This window comes from Bubalus bubalis, chromosome 2, assembly GCF_019923935.1.
Source record: "Bubalus bubalis isolate 160015118507 breed Murrah chromosome 2, NDDB_SH_1, whole genome shotgun sequence".
Taxonomy (NCBI): domain Eukaryota; kingdom Metazoa; phylum Chordata; class Mammalia; order Artiodactyla; family Bovidae; genus Bubalus; species Bubalus bubalis.
This window is the reverse complement of record NC_059158.1, coordinates 30,569,070-30,583,723: the sequence shown is the minus strand read 5'-3', so window position 1 is coordinate 30,583,723 and position 14,654 is coordinate 30,569,070. Positions and strand designations below refer to the sequence as shown.

Genomic DNA, 14,654 nt, shown 5'->3' with positions numbered 1-14,654 from the left:
CATGGACTGTAGCCCACAAAGCTCCTCTGTCCAGGGAATTTCCCAGGCAAGAATACTAAAGCGGGTTGCTATTTCCTTCTTCAGGGGATCTTTTTGACCCAGGGATTGAACCCATGTCTCCTGCTTGGCGGCCAGATTCTTAACCCCTCAGCTACCTGGGAAGCCCCCAGAGAGAGCTGTGGTGGAAGGGAAATCAGAGATTCCATTGTGAGAGGGTTGAGATGCCACTGTTGGCTTTAAGATGCCCACAGTTAAGGACTGGGAAAGGTCTCTAGGAAATAACAGTGGCCTCCTGGTGATAGCCAGCAAGAGAATGGGTGCTGCAGCCCTATAGCCAAGGAAATACAGGGTGACAGCTCTTGACTGAACTTGGAAGCGGGTTCTTCCCGGGAGCATCCCATAAGGAGGCTGCTAGCACTTTGATGTTAGCTTAGGGAGACACGTGTCAGATTTCTAACCTACAGAACTGTGAGATAAATGAGGGTTGTTTTACACTGATCACTTTATGGAAATTTATTAAGGCAGCAATCAAAAACTAGTATATCACCTTTGGAAATATTTACAGCCCTCTCTTCTAGTTTACTTACTTGAGCCTAATTATTCTCTTATGGCATGTTATTGAAGACACTGAGCTCTGGGTTTGTTTCTCATTCTGGGCCTCACCCCTTTTTTATTGAAATCTCTTTTCATACAGTTTCATTCTTTCTTATGTCTACCTTTGGGTAAATCTTAAAGTTCCTTCTTTGCTCCACCCTATGTAATTATATCAGTCCCACAATACTTTAAAACTCAGATTATGCTCTAGGACCCAAACTAATGTTTCATTCCCTTTTACAGGACTTTTTTCTCTATTTCAGAAACCTGTACTTCAATACCACAAATCAACATCACCACCCCTCTGGAGGCCGATGCCCAGAACTTTCCTTCTCAAATTATACCCTCAATTATTTAGAGTCTGATTTCAATAGGGTTAGACCACTGGACTATAAAGAAAGCTGAGTGCTGAAGAACTGATGCTTTTGAACTGTGGTGTTGGAAAAGACTTGAGAGTCCCTTGGACTGCAAGGAGATCCAACCGGTCCATCCTAAAGGAAATCAGTCTGGGATATTCATTGGAAAGACTGATGTTGAAGCTGAAACTCCAATACTTTGGCCACTAGATGTGAAGAACTGACTCATTGGAAAAGACCCTGATGCTGGGAAAGATTGAAGACAGGAGGAGAAGAGAACGACAGAGGATGAGATGGTTGAATGGCATCACCAACTCAATGAACATGAGTTTGGGTAAACTCTGGGAGTTGGTGATGGACAGGGAAGCCTCGTGTGCTGCAGTCCATGGGGTCGCAAAGAGTTGGACACGACAGAGCGACTGAACTGAACTGAGCTGAGATCATTATGTACTTATTCTCTGTTTAGGGCCCATAGATGTAAGTGAGTATGTTTACAAAACACCATACACAAAAATAAACTCAAAATGGATTAAAGATCTAAACGTAAGATCAGAAACTATAAAACTCCTAGAGGAGAACATAGGCAAAACACTCTCTGACATACATCACAGCAGGATCCTCTATGACCCACCTCCCAGAATATTGGAAATAAAAGCAAAAATAAACAAATGGGACCTAATTAACCTTAAAAGCTTCTGCACATCAAAGGAAACTATTAGCAAGGTGAAAAGACAGCCTTCAGAATGGGAGAAGATAATAGCAAATGAAGCAACTGACAAACAACTAATCTCAAGAATATACAAGCAACTCCTACAGCTCAACTCCAGAAAAATAAATGACCCAATCAAAAAATGGGCCAAAGAACTAAATAGACATTTCTCCAAAGAAGACATCCAGATGGCTCACAAACACATGAAAAGATGCTCAACATCACTCATTATCAGAGAAATGCAAATCAAAACCACTATGAGGTACCATTTCACACCAGTCAGAATGGCTGCGATCCAAAAGTCTACAAGCAATAAATGCTGGAGAGGGTGTGGAGAAAAGAGAACCCTCTTGCACTGTTGGTGGGAATGCAAACTAGTACAGCCACTATGGAGAACAGTGTGGAGATTCCTTAAAAAACTGGAAATAGAACTGCCTTATGATCCAGCAATCCCACTGCTGGGCATACACACTGAGGAAACCAGAAGGGAAAGAGACACGTGTACCCCAATGTTCATCGCAGCACTGTTTATAATAGCCAGGACATGGAAGCAACCTAGATGTCCATCAGCAGATGAATGGATAAGAAAGCTGTGCTACATATACACAATGGAGTATTACTCAGCCATTAAAAAGAATACATTTGAATCAGTTCTAATGAGGTGGATGAAACTGGAGCCTATTATACAGAGTGAAGTAAGCCAGAAAGAAAAACACCAATACAGTATACTAATGCATATATATGGAATTTAGAAAGATGGTAACAATAACCCTGTGTACGAGACAGCAAAAGAGACACTGATGTATAGAACAGTCTTATGGACTCTGAGAGAGAGGGAGAGGGTGGGAAGATTTGGGAGAATGGCATTGAAACATGTAAAATATCATGTATGAAACGAGTTGCCACTCCAGGTTCGATGCACGATACTGGATGCTTGGGGCTGGTGCACTGGGACGACCCAGAGGGATGGAATGGGGAGGGAGGAGGGAGGAGGGTTCAGGATGGGGAACACATGTATACCTGTGGCAGATTCATTTTGATATTTGGCAAAACTAATACAATTATGTAAAGTTTAAAAATAAAATAAAATAAAAAAAAAAGGCATTTAAGATGGCCTTATAAAAACAAGAAATGAGAGAGCTAGAAGACCTATAAGAAAGTCTTTTTCTTTTTTCATCTCTACATGTATTTTTGTAATTGGAAACTTTTGGAAATATTGTTCCAGATTTAAATGTAGTATCAAAACAGAAAATATCAGGAAATTGAAGTGGCTACAGGGCAAGTGTCTAGAACAAGCAGATTTTTAGGCTTGCAGGCATAATATATATTTCCTGGTGAATGACCTAGCTTCTAATCTGGACATTTGGAACACCAGTGATTTAGAGTCCAAAGTATATGGGAAATTGCAAAGCCGAGGCTCTTGACATAAAATAGTAATAACTTCATGTTGCAAGTGGCTTCCAGAAATTATATAAATAAGCCTTTGGTCTCCAGGAGCATGAATGTTATAAACTTGAATGTCTTTGGGTTAGGTTTGGATGCACATATACCAGAAAATTCCAAGTAGCAGTGGTTCAAGCTACACATTATTCCTTCCCTGCAAGAAATAATTCAGGAATAAACAAATTAGGATTGGTGTGGTGGCTTCATGATTGTGAGGCACTCCCTTAAGTTACTTCCCACTTACTGCTGCTTTATCCTAGTCTGGAGCTTTTATCCTTAATATTGCCTCATGATTTAAAGAATTGTGGGAATTCTAAGGTCTTATGTGCATGTAAGTCAACAGGAAGGGTTTAGGGGTGAGGGTGGTGAGCATAAAGTGCTTTTCCCAAGTGAGTTTCTTCTATGAAGCCTTTACTGAAGTTTTATAAAACACTCCACATCAACAGTATTAGTCAGATGTTAACTGACCATACTTGGCTTAAAGAGAGGATGGGAAATTAATTCTTTTAGCTGGATAAAAAAGAAGAACTTGGAATAAAATAAATGTTCAGTTTTAAGGAAGAAGAGGAGAATACATATTGAATCATAAGTAGCACGTTTTGATATTTCTGCTATTTCAAAATTAACTATTTCAACAAAGTGAGCCTTTAATAATCTCTAGGGTACAATTTAGAGCATAATTATTCCTTACATCTGAGAACTTCTGAAAAGATACGTGAGTTGTGTTCATCTAGAGTCTAACGGAAAAGAAGAGAAAAATGTGACCTACATGAACTTTTTATCTTGTCACTTTTCTCCTAGAAATACACCTCTGAATTTCCTGGGGGAACTATCTTTCCTCCACATTCAGGTTACTTGCTTTGGTTGTAACTCCCTGTTAACTCCAGGAAAAGCCTGGGTTGGCTTAAGCTATCATCACAGTCCATTAAGAGATTCCTTCAGGGATGGGCATGCAGTCCAACCCTGCCCCATGAGACTTAGGCCAAAGATTTCATTTGACTCTTTCTTATTTTTTCTTCTTTCTAGACATGAACCTAGAAGACTGCAGCCATGGATGCTGTTCACAGTGACGCTGAGACCTCACAAGAGATCCTATTTGAAAATAGACTCAAACCATTGACTGATGGGCTTCCCAGGTGGTGTAACAGTAAACAACCTTCCAGCCAATGGAGGAGTTATAAAGGATGGCAGTTTGATCCCTGGGTTGGGAAGAGCCCATGGAGGAGAGCATGGCAGCCCACTTTAGTATTCTTGCCTGGAGTATCCTTTAGACAGAGGAGCCTGGCAGGCTACAGTTCATGGGGTTGCAAAAGAGTCAGACATGACAAAGCAACTTAACACTCATGCATTGACTGAGATTTTAACAGATGGAGAAAATGAAACCAGATCTTTGGTGGCTCTGTATGAATCTAAAAGGAATAATATTTATTTAGGAAAATTTTGGTCAGTTTTCTTATCTACTTATAACTGAATGAGTCTTTTTTTAATTACACAAAAAATCCATAACTGATAATTACTGAATACTAGCCACCATGCAGTTCATGTTGGCATGTCTTCTTATAGAGGAAAACAACAGAATGGGAAAGACTAGAGGTCTCTTCAAGAAAATTAGAGATACCAAGGAAACATTTCATGCAAAGATGGGCTCGATGAAGGACAGAAATGGTATGGACCTAACAGAAGCAGAAGATATTAAGAAGAGGTGGCAAGAATACACAGAACTGTACAAAAAAGATCTTCACGACCCAGATAATTATGATGGTGTGATCACTGACCCAGAGCCAGACATCCTGGAATGTGAAGTCAAGTGGGCCTTAGAAAGCATCACACGAACAAAGCTCGTGGAGGTGGTAGAATTCCAGTTGAGCTATTCCAAATCCTGAAGGATGATGTTGTGAAAGTGCTGCACTCAATATGCCAGCAAATTTGGAAAACTCAGCAGTGGCCACAGGACTGGAAAAGGTCAGTTTTCATTCCAATCCCAAAGAAAGGCAATGCCAAAGAATGCTCAAACTACCGCACAATTGCACTAATCTCACACTCTAGTGAAGTAATGCTCAAAATTCTCCAAGCCAGGCTTCAGCAATACATGAACTGTGAACTTCCAAATGTTCAAGCTGGTTTTAGAAAAGGCAGGGGAACCAGAGACCAAATTGCCAACATCTGCTGGATCATCGAAAAAAGCAAGAGAGTTCCAGAAAAACATCTATTTCTGCTTTATTGACTATGCCAAAGCCTTTGACTGTGTGGATCACAACAAACTGTGGACAATTCTGAAAGAGATGGGGATACCAGACCACCTGACCTGCCCAAGAAAATTAGAGATACCAAGGAAACATTTCATGCAAAGATAGGCTTGATGAAGGACAGAAATGGTATGGACCTAACAGAAGCAGAAGATATTAAGAAGAGGTGGCAAGAATACACAGAACTGTACAAAAAAGATCTTCACGACCCAGATAATCATGATGGTGTGATCACTGACCCAGAGCCAGACATCCTGGAATGTGGACAATTCTGAAAGAGATGGGGATACAACAGACTGGTTCCAAATAGGAGAAGGAGTACGTCAAGGCTATATATCGTCACCCTGCTTATTTAACTTCTATGCAGAGTACATCATGAGAAACGCTGGGCTGGTGGAAGCACAAGCTGGAATCAAGATTGCCGGGAGAAATATCAATAACCTCAGATATGCAGATGACACCACCTTTATGGCAGAAAGTGAAGAGGAACTCAAAAGCCTCTTGATGAAGGTGAAAGAGGAGAGTGAAAAGTTGGCTTAAAGCTCAACATTCAGGTTGGAAATCTGAGAGCAGAGGACACTGTGCCTTGCGTTCAGGAGGGACTGAGAAATTAGCAAGATTCTAGACTGTTCTCTGTACCACAGCAGAAAATAGAGATGGTGAGGTGTTTTTAATTGAGAGTTCTGAGAGAGTCTGTAACTTGTTGTCTGTCTGAAATGGGGAGCATCTGCTTTTCCCTCTCTTCTGGAGAAATTTGTAAAGAGAGAGTGGGGAGGGAATGCCACAATCTTCTAAGTTAGTATCCAGTGGGAAAGAGAAAAATCCAATGGGAGTGAGAGGAATTTAGACTAAAATTCAGTCAAATGGAAGTCCTGAATTTAACTGTCTTGCCTTTGAGGTTTTCTATGGGAATCCAATTATTTGGGGTTGAGAATACATAGCTTAGTTGGGAAAGAATCTGCCTGTAATGCCGGAGATCCCGGTTCAATTCCTGGGTCAGGAAGATCACTGGAGAAGGAATAGGCTACCCACCTCTTTGGCTTCCCTTGTGGCTCAGTTGGTAAAGAATCTGTCTGCAATGAGGGAGACCTGGGTTCGATCCCTGGGTTGGGAAGATCCCCTTGAGAAGGGAAAGGCTACCCACTCCAGTATTCTGGCCTGGAGAATTCCATGGACTCTTTAGTCCATGGGGTCACAAAGAGTTAGACATGACTGAGGGACTTTCACCTCACTTCACTTCACTTTATTTCAGTGTTATAGTTCCACATACAAGCTTGTACAAGTTCCACCTGGTACAAGCCTGAGATCTTCCAAGAGGCATTTAAAACTCAAGGCTGCATTTTTACCAGGATTGGAAAAGTCTTAGCTGTTGCCCTGGTTTTAATACTCATTTGCAGCTCTGCTTTCCTGCTTCCTCTTTACTATGGCTTGTGGGGATTTCTCTCATTTGTAGTGAATCCAGCAGTTAAAAAGATACTTGTTACAAACAAACAAAACTCATGGAAAAAGAGATCAGATTTGTGGTTACCAGAGGCATGGTAGGGTGGGGAGGGTTAGGAGGGTAGAAATTGGATAAATGCAGTCAGAAGCCACAAACTTTCAGTGTAAGATAAATACGTATTAGGAATGTAATGTACAACATGCTCAGTATAATTAACACTGCAGTATGTTTTACATGAAAGTTTTTAAGAGAGTAAATCATTCCAAGAAAAAAAATATTTTCCTATTTCTTTAATTTTGTATCCATGGGAGATGATGGATGTTCACTAAACTTACTGTGATGATCACATCATGACATGTATAAATCAAACCACTCCTTAAATGTATACAGTGCTATTTGTTAATTTTATCTCAATAAAACTGGAAGAAAAATATCAAGTTGTACTCCTAAATAAAGTTTGTTTTATTCTGTCTCAGAACTGTCCAGCACAAGTTCCCTTAAACATCTGGTTTGTCATATTACCTTATGTCTTTCAAACCTAGCTCACTTATATTATCTGGGATACTATATTATATTATTTGGGATCAGAGCTCCTAAATCTTCATAATAGATGAAGCAACAGGTGAAGTGAAGATTGCTCATTCTCTGAGACCTGTCCCTAGCCCCCACTCCACGAAGGAAGTAGAACTGGAGATCTCCTCATTCCCTTGGATAATTACAGCATCACTCCCCTTCCTGTCTGTTAAAACTCTTATCATGGTATGGTGTTGACCTTTTGCTCACTCACTCTCATTCTCTGAAGACTGTGGTACCTACTTACCGCCCTCTGGTCCCCCATACATAGGACCATCACCCTGGTTCACTTTAGCCACTGTCACATCCAACTTGCAGGCTTTATATTTCTTTGACTTGTCATCTGCAGTGAATTTTGTCCTCATTCATCATTTAATCTCATCATTTAATTTGACTTCAACATATATGCTCCATTTTCTTTCTTTTTTACTCGATAGAGAAGTCCCAACCATGAACAAATTCAATTATATGCCTTCTATGAAATGTCACATGTCAAAACCTGCTAAAGAAGAGCACACAGCTTTATAGATTGGCTCTAACATAACCTAGAGACTCAGGTGTTCTCTGATTATTCAGCCTTGTTCAACACACCTTCTCTCTCTCTCTCTTTTTCTGGCCACCTAATTCTGCAACGTGACTGTTTTAAACCTTCCATGTTTTCTTCAAAGCTTCAACCAAATAAATATCATTTTCTTATCCTTCATCATTTTTGCCAAACTAAACTCAGGTCTGCTCACCTGATCTGCAGCAAAGCCAATCTATTGACACCGAATTGTGGTGAAGGAGAATGTAGCATTTATTGCAAGCTGCCCAAAGTGGTCACCAAGCAAAGAGAATTGGCAACTCATGCTCAAAAGACCTAAAATCCTCAATGGCTTTCAGAGGAGAGATTTTAAAAGCAAGATGAGAGAGAGGGTTGTGGGGAGTGTGGTTAATTCAGGCTTAGTTATCTGATTGGTGGTTGCTGGTGAAGTAACAGGAAGATGTGTTTCTGGAATTTCAGTCATCAACCTTCTGGTCCAACCAGTCTGGGGTTATGTGCTGCTGGTCAACATGCAGTTAACTTCTTCTACCTGGTGGAAGGGGGTGGAGGTATTTAGTATCTGCAAGAACTCAAGGATATGGCTCAGGATACTAACTACAGCCCTTGAGGAGGAACTAAAAGTCCTTGACTTTGTTTTATGACTAACCTTTTGTCTTATTTGACTGCTCCTTTGTTTCTGCATTTTCTCACTTCACCAATCAAGTTTGCTTTTGGAACTCTAGGAAGGCTTGGGAAGCTAAAGCTTTTCTACAACCAAGGCGGGAGGGGGGGTGGTGGTGTACATAGGAGTTGGGGCTGTCCCTGGGAAGGCTCTGCAGGGTCCTGCTCAGTTTCATCATCATCAGAAGACATCACGAGGAAGTTAGAAGCTGTTAAGTAAGTCACTAAGAAGCTTTATTTGGCTAAAATCTAGAACTCACTACTCTATAAATTAACTTTCTGTTTGCATCCCATACAGTGGGCTTCCCAGGTGGCTCAGATGGTAAAGAATCTGCCTGCAAGGCTGGAGAACTGAGTTCGATCCCTGGGTTGGGAAGATCTCCTAGAAATGGAAGTGGTAATCCACTCCAGTATTCTTGCCTGGAAAATCCCATGGACAGAGGAGCCTTGCGGGCTATAGTCCATGGGCTCACCAAGAGTCGAACACGACTGAAGTGACTTAACACATCCCATATAGTAAGCTCCAGAGAGCAGGGACCATGTATGCTCTGTGCTTGCTGTAACTCAGCAGGTAGCATGGTTCCTGGCCCAAAGTAGGTGATCAATAGATATTTTAGAAATAAATATATAAAAGCATTAATATGTAAATATAAAATAATTGAAACATCCCGAATCCTTAATCATACTGAGGCATTTGCCCCAAATCTTTTACAATGCTAAACAAAAATGTTTATCTTAACCCAGAGACATCATAAACACCCTCTCCCTCATTTTCAATACAAATCATCACTTCCTACTTCAACAACAACCAGAGGAGCTGGGCTTATAAATTCTTAACCATGCTTTGTCTCTCATGAGTATGATATTTCAGAATGTAGTCTTTCTTTGGCCTTGGAGTTTTCTTTTGCCAACTGGAAAGCCTTGCCCCCCAGGAGATAATTAGGGCTGGAAGTGTAAGCGCCCTGCACAGAGCCACAGTGCATAAACCACTTTGCCTGTGTCCTTCCCTCACCTTCCCTGCCAGACTCCACCAGCATCCAGGCCATCTGCAGCAGTGCCGCAAGACTAGGCTAATAAACCCGGATTGCTCTGAAAGTTTTGCATTAAAACGTAAGCATTTTCCTTAGCCTGGAGAGCCAAGCTTTCTGTGTGATGTAAAAGAACCCCAAGATACAGAACAAAAAGGCCTTTTTTTAATAGCCCACTCAATCTTTTTGTAAGGGTAACAGGCTATTTACTTCTTCCCCCTAAGGTTAATCTGCTACATTTTCTATATAAAGGCAAAAGTGGTCAAAGATGTGAAGTAAATTCAAAATTAAACCAAACATAAAGACAAAACCTAAAAAAAGTGAAAATCAGAGGAAAATATAAATCTAGCTTTTGGTATCTCTAAAATAATTTGAGAATCAAATGGGAGATTCTCAAATTAATTAATTAGTGGGAGAACCAAAATCTGAAATAACTTGTTTCTCTTAAAAATTTAATGCCAATACTTATTTAATCTGTAACTTTGCTTAAGGGTCTCATCTGTTGCTTAGGTTAAACATCTTAGGTTACAATTCTGTTTTGCATTAACAACATACATGTAGCTTAGGTTGGCATCAATTAAGTTCAAATAAAGTAGAAAACAGTTCCTACCTTTTGTTTTTTTTTTTGCTTGTTTCACTCATCCATTTGAAAAGCTCATGTTATATCAGGCACTATTCTAGATGAAGAGGATAAAACAGTGAATAAAACTGCAAAATGCCTGCCTCTGTGGAGCATAAGAAAGGGAAGTCTCTAAGTCGTGCTGACTCTTTGCCACCCCATGGACGGTAGCCCACCAGGCGCCTCCATCCATGGGATTTTCCAGGCGCGAGTATGGAGTGGGTTGCCATTGCCTTCTCCAGGGGATTTCCCCACCCGGGAATCGAACCCGGGTCTCCTGCATCGTAGGCAGATGCTTTACCGTCTGAGCCACCAGGGAAGTCTGTGGAGCATATATACTAATAAAGAAGACAGATAATAAACACACTAATTAAATCGGTCTGTAAGAAGCTGGCAAGTACTATGGGGGCAAAAGTAGAATGGAGGAATGTGTGAGTGAGGTAAACAGTTGGTGATATAGTTGAACTTGCCTGGACAGAGAAGATTTAACTCTTGAAGGAGGGGAGTCATTGTCCATCTGGGGGAGAATGTTTCAGGCTAAGTGGCCATGCCACTGATGAGGAAGCATGACTATGTGTTCAAGGAATGGCAAGGAAAGCAAAGTGGTTAGAACAGAGAGAAGGAGGCTATAACAAACAGCATAGGTGCTCAAAGATGCCACTGGGAAGCTAGTTCCATTGGGACTCACCCATTTGGGAGCAAAAGGTGAGCCATGACCAGTTTTTGAGAAGATAAGTAGCGTGGTTACACTGATAACCTAACAGTATCACATAGGTTGCTGTTTTGAGTATTGACTAGGGAAGTAAGGATGGAAAAGGGAAGAGCAATTAGGAAGCTTTGGCAATAATCTTCATAACAGGGGACTGTGTCTTGGATGAGGATGGTTGCAATAAGTTTTGCAAGAAGAGATCAGATTCTAGATATGTTTATGATGATAGAGCAATATGATGGATTTTTGAACTATTATTTCTTGAAACATTGACATTCTATTTTTCATGAAAACACTTACATATTTGTTAAGGATGGTTGTATAGTTTATTACAGGTTTTTTTGTGTCAAATGGTGGTGTTATGGGTAATCTGTGAAGAGCTTGTTAGGTGTGCATTTGGAGGTATGTAGAGTGAAGTGAGCGACTTCACTTTCACTTTTCACTTTCATGCATTGGAGAAGGAAATGGCAACGCACTCCAGTGTTCTTGCCTGGAGAATCCCAGGGACGGGGAAGCCTGGTGGGCTGCCGTCTCTGGGGTGACACAGAGTCGGACACGACTGAAGCAACTTAACAGCAGCAGCAGCAGCAGAGTGAAGTGGAGGGCTTGTTGAGAGAAACTGATGAGGCCTCCCTGTGATATGACTATGGGTGAGAAGCTATCAGTGTGTAGTAATTCTATTTTCTAATGGTTATGGGTAGTGTGTTTTCAAAAGCTAGAAAGAAGAGAGTATGAGAACAGTTAGTAGATAAAATGGATTATGGATTATGAGGTTGAAACCTTTATGCCTACTTGCAAATATTAATAGTATGTCAGTTTCATAATTCTTAATTATGATTATAATACATTATATTATAATTCTTAAGTATGAGTGTATTTATAGTCATGCTCAGGATGACTATAAACACAGCTACTGAAAAAGATAAATTGAATTACACTTTGCAGGCACCAGTGCTAGGGAACTAATAAAGAACAATAATGCAAATGTCATAACCATACTCCTTTTCTAAAAGAAGCATCCCTTCCACTTTGTATATTAAGAAAACAAATTAATAAGAGAGTCTTAGCAAAACCTTCATTCACTCTTCTTCCAGATTATTATGAGAATGAGACTAGAGATGAGACTATGTTCTTGTGATCCCTCTGCACATAAGGGTTTTGTGGCAGCCTCCAAATCACTTTTCCTTTTCCTCCAATTTAGGAGCAGAGAATTGTAGCATTTAAATGGATTATAGAATTTACCTAAACTGTGGGATGTTGTCTGCAGGGAGATTAGGAGGTATTCATTGTACATATTCAGTTTGGAATAATCGTTTCACACTACTACCTACCAGGGGAAAACTGGAGGCTGAGAGTGTAAGTGACGTGCACAAGGCTTCACAACTAGGATGGTGATGTTGTTTCCAAATTGGTCCACTGTAATAGGGAACTGTGATGGTAGTTTTTACATGTCAACTGACTGGGCCATAGGAAACCAAGACACTTTGTCAGATATTCTGGGTGAGATTGTAATGCTGTTTCCGGACACAATTAACATTTTTAATTTGATTTTTTTATTGATGTATAGCTGATTTACAATATTCTGTTAATTTCAGGCATAGAGCAAACTGATTAACACATATATATATATATATATATGTATATATACATATTCAAGTTCTTTCCCCTTACAGGTTATTACAAAATATTGAGTTCAGTTCCCTTTGCTATACAGTAGGTTCTTGTTGGTAATCTATTCTATATGTAGATAGTGTGTTTATGTTAATCCCCAATTCCTAATTTATTCTTCTCCCCATTTCCCCTTTGGTAACTATAAAGTTGTTTTCTGTGTCTGTTGTTCTATTTCTGTTTTGTATATAAGTTCATTTGTATCCTTTTTTTGTTGTTGTTGTTTTTTAATTTAAATTTATTTATTTTAATTGGAGGCTAATTACTTTACAATATTGTATTGGTTTTACCATACATCAACATGAATCCGCCACGGGTGTACACGTGCTCCCCATCCTGAACTCCCCTCCCACCTCCCTCCCTGTACCATCCCTCTGGGTCATTCCAGTGCACCAGCCCCAAGCATCCTGTATCCTGCATGGAACCTGGACTGGCGATTCGTTTCTTATATGATATTATACATGTTTCAATGCCATTCTCCCAAATCATCCCACCCTCGCCCTCTCCCACAGAGTCCAAAAGACTGTTCTATACATCTGTGTCTCATTTGTATCATTTTTGAGAGTACCATTTTAATTGGTAGACTGAGTAAAACAGCAGGCACACCTTGATATGGGTGGGCTTTATCCAAACAGCTGAAGGCCTAAACAGAACAAAAGGCTGACCCTCCCATGAGCAGGAGGGAGCTCATACTACTTGATTGCCTTGAGCGCAGATACTAGTTTTTTCCTGCCTTCTGGATCACTCGGAAACACTGGCTCTTCCTGGGTGTTGAGCCTGATGACATTCAGACTGGAACTACACCACCAGCTACCTTGGGTCTCCAACTTGCCAATGGCACATTTAGGGTTTGTCATCCTCTGTAATTCCATATAATTTTAGTAGATAGACAGCAGTAGTTCTAGTCACCTATTTCTGTCTGTCTATTGCGAAGTATATACACATACCCACATAGCCATCTTACTGTTCCTATTTCTTTAGAGAACACTTATTATCACAGAGACCTTTGCTCTTTGCACAGAAAATGCAGATTTCACCGTTGACCAGAAAATTGAAAAAAAAAAAAAAAAATCTCCCATATATGTGCATACAAGTGTTTCAAAGGGTAGAAAATACTGTGAATAAAACTAGAATTCTGATTTAACTGTGCATGTTGGAAAAGAAAACAGTTGGTTGTACCTTATTAAGAGTTTGGAAAGAGAAGCAACTCAATGCTGTGTTAAAAACAAAGAAATTTGACTCAATAAGCTTAAAATTCAATTTCATTGTTTTGTAAACCTTCGCACATGTGATGTAACTCAGCGAAGGCCAAGTGGATGGCAAAAGAAGAAACAGAGGTGTGTAGCAGAGGAAGGACCATGAGGAAATTAGATGACTGGTGTTAGTGAAACAATCAAGACCAATGTTGTACTGAGATCTGCCCTTGTCATCTGACAGCCACCAGGAAATGGTTTCTCTAAGTCCATTGAGAGAAAACTTGAAAATATTAGCATCCATGGCTGCAGGGAAGAAATTGAATGACTCCAAACAGATTGGGTGAGTCATCCTGAGGCCTAATAGGGGAATGGAAGGATTTATCCTAGGTGAGATGAAGTCTTATTCCTATTGATTTCTCAGGCAGACAATGACATAGGGATTTTTTTGTTTTTACTGTCACTTTTCTTTTTTTTTTTTTGTAATAATATTTTACGTATAAAAGAAAGAAAGAAGCATACTTTATGCAAAAAGCTATAGGAACAAATGATGAACCATTAATTAAGTCAAAGTAAAATGGCTTCCTTTCTGGAAATGGATAGCTTCATTACACTGATAACTGGTAACACCATTTGGAATCTGAAGAAGATAAATCACATTAGAAGAAATATATTTTCAAAGTCAGTGATTTAAAGTGACAAGTTTGCAGCTGCAGCAACATATGGAGATCAGAATAATACAACTATCCAAGCATCAGTTTCCAAAGACGACAGAGATCAGAAAAATAATTTAAACTTTGAAACATTAGCATTAATTTTGTTCATATATTTTATCTACTGTTGACTTCTCAGGCAATATTAGCATCCCCAT

At 39.9% G+C, this 14,654-nt stretch overlaps 1 long non-coding RNA gene and 1 other non-coding gene across 2 annotated transcripts in view; one reads left to right on the top strand and one right to left on the bottom strand.

The window, feature by feature from the left end:
- LOC123464749 overlaps positions 1-4,517 on the top strand; it is a 52,874-nt gene extending 48,357 nt beyond the window's left edge. The window contains exon 2 of the long non-coding RNA XR_006639768.1: positions 4,129-4,517. This is a non-coding gene — a long non-coding RNA (uncharacterized LOC123464749). The remainder of the gene's footprint in view (positions 1-4,128) is intronic.
- Positions 4,518-10,460: 5,943 nt separating this feature from the next.
- Positions 10,461-10,532, bottom strand: TRNAR-ACG. The gene has a single exon. It is a non-coding gene; the product is annotated as a tRNA-Arg (tRNA).
- Positions 10,533-14,654: the final 4,122 nt, after the last annotated feature.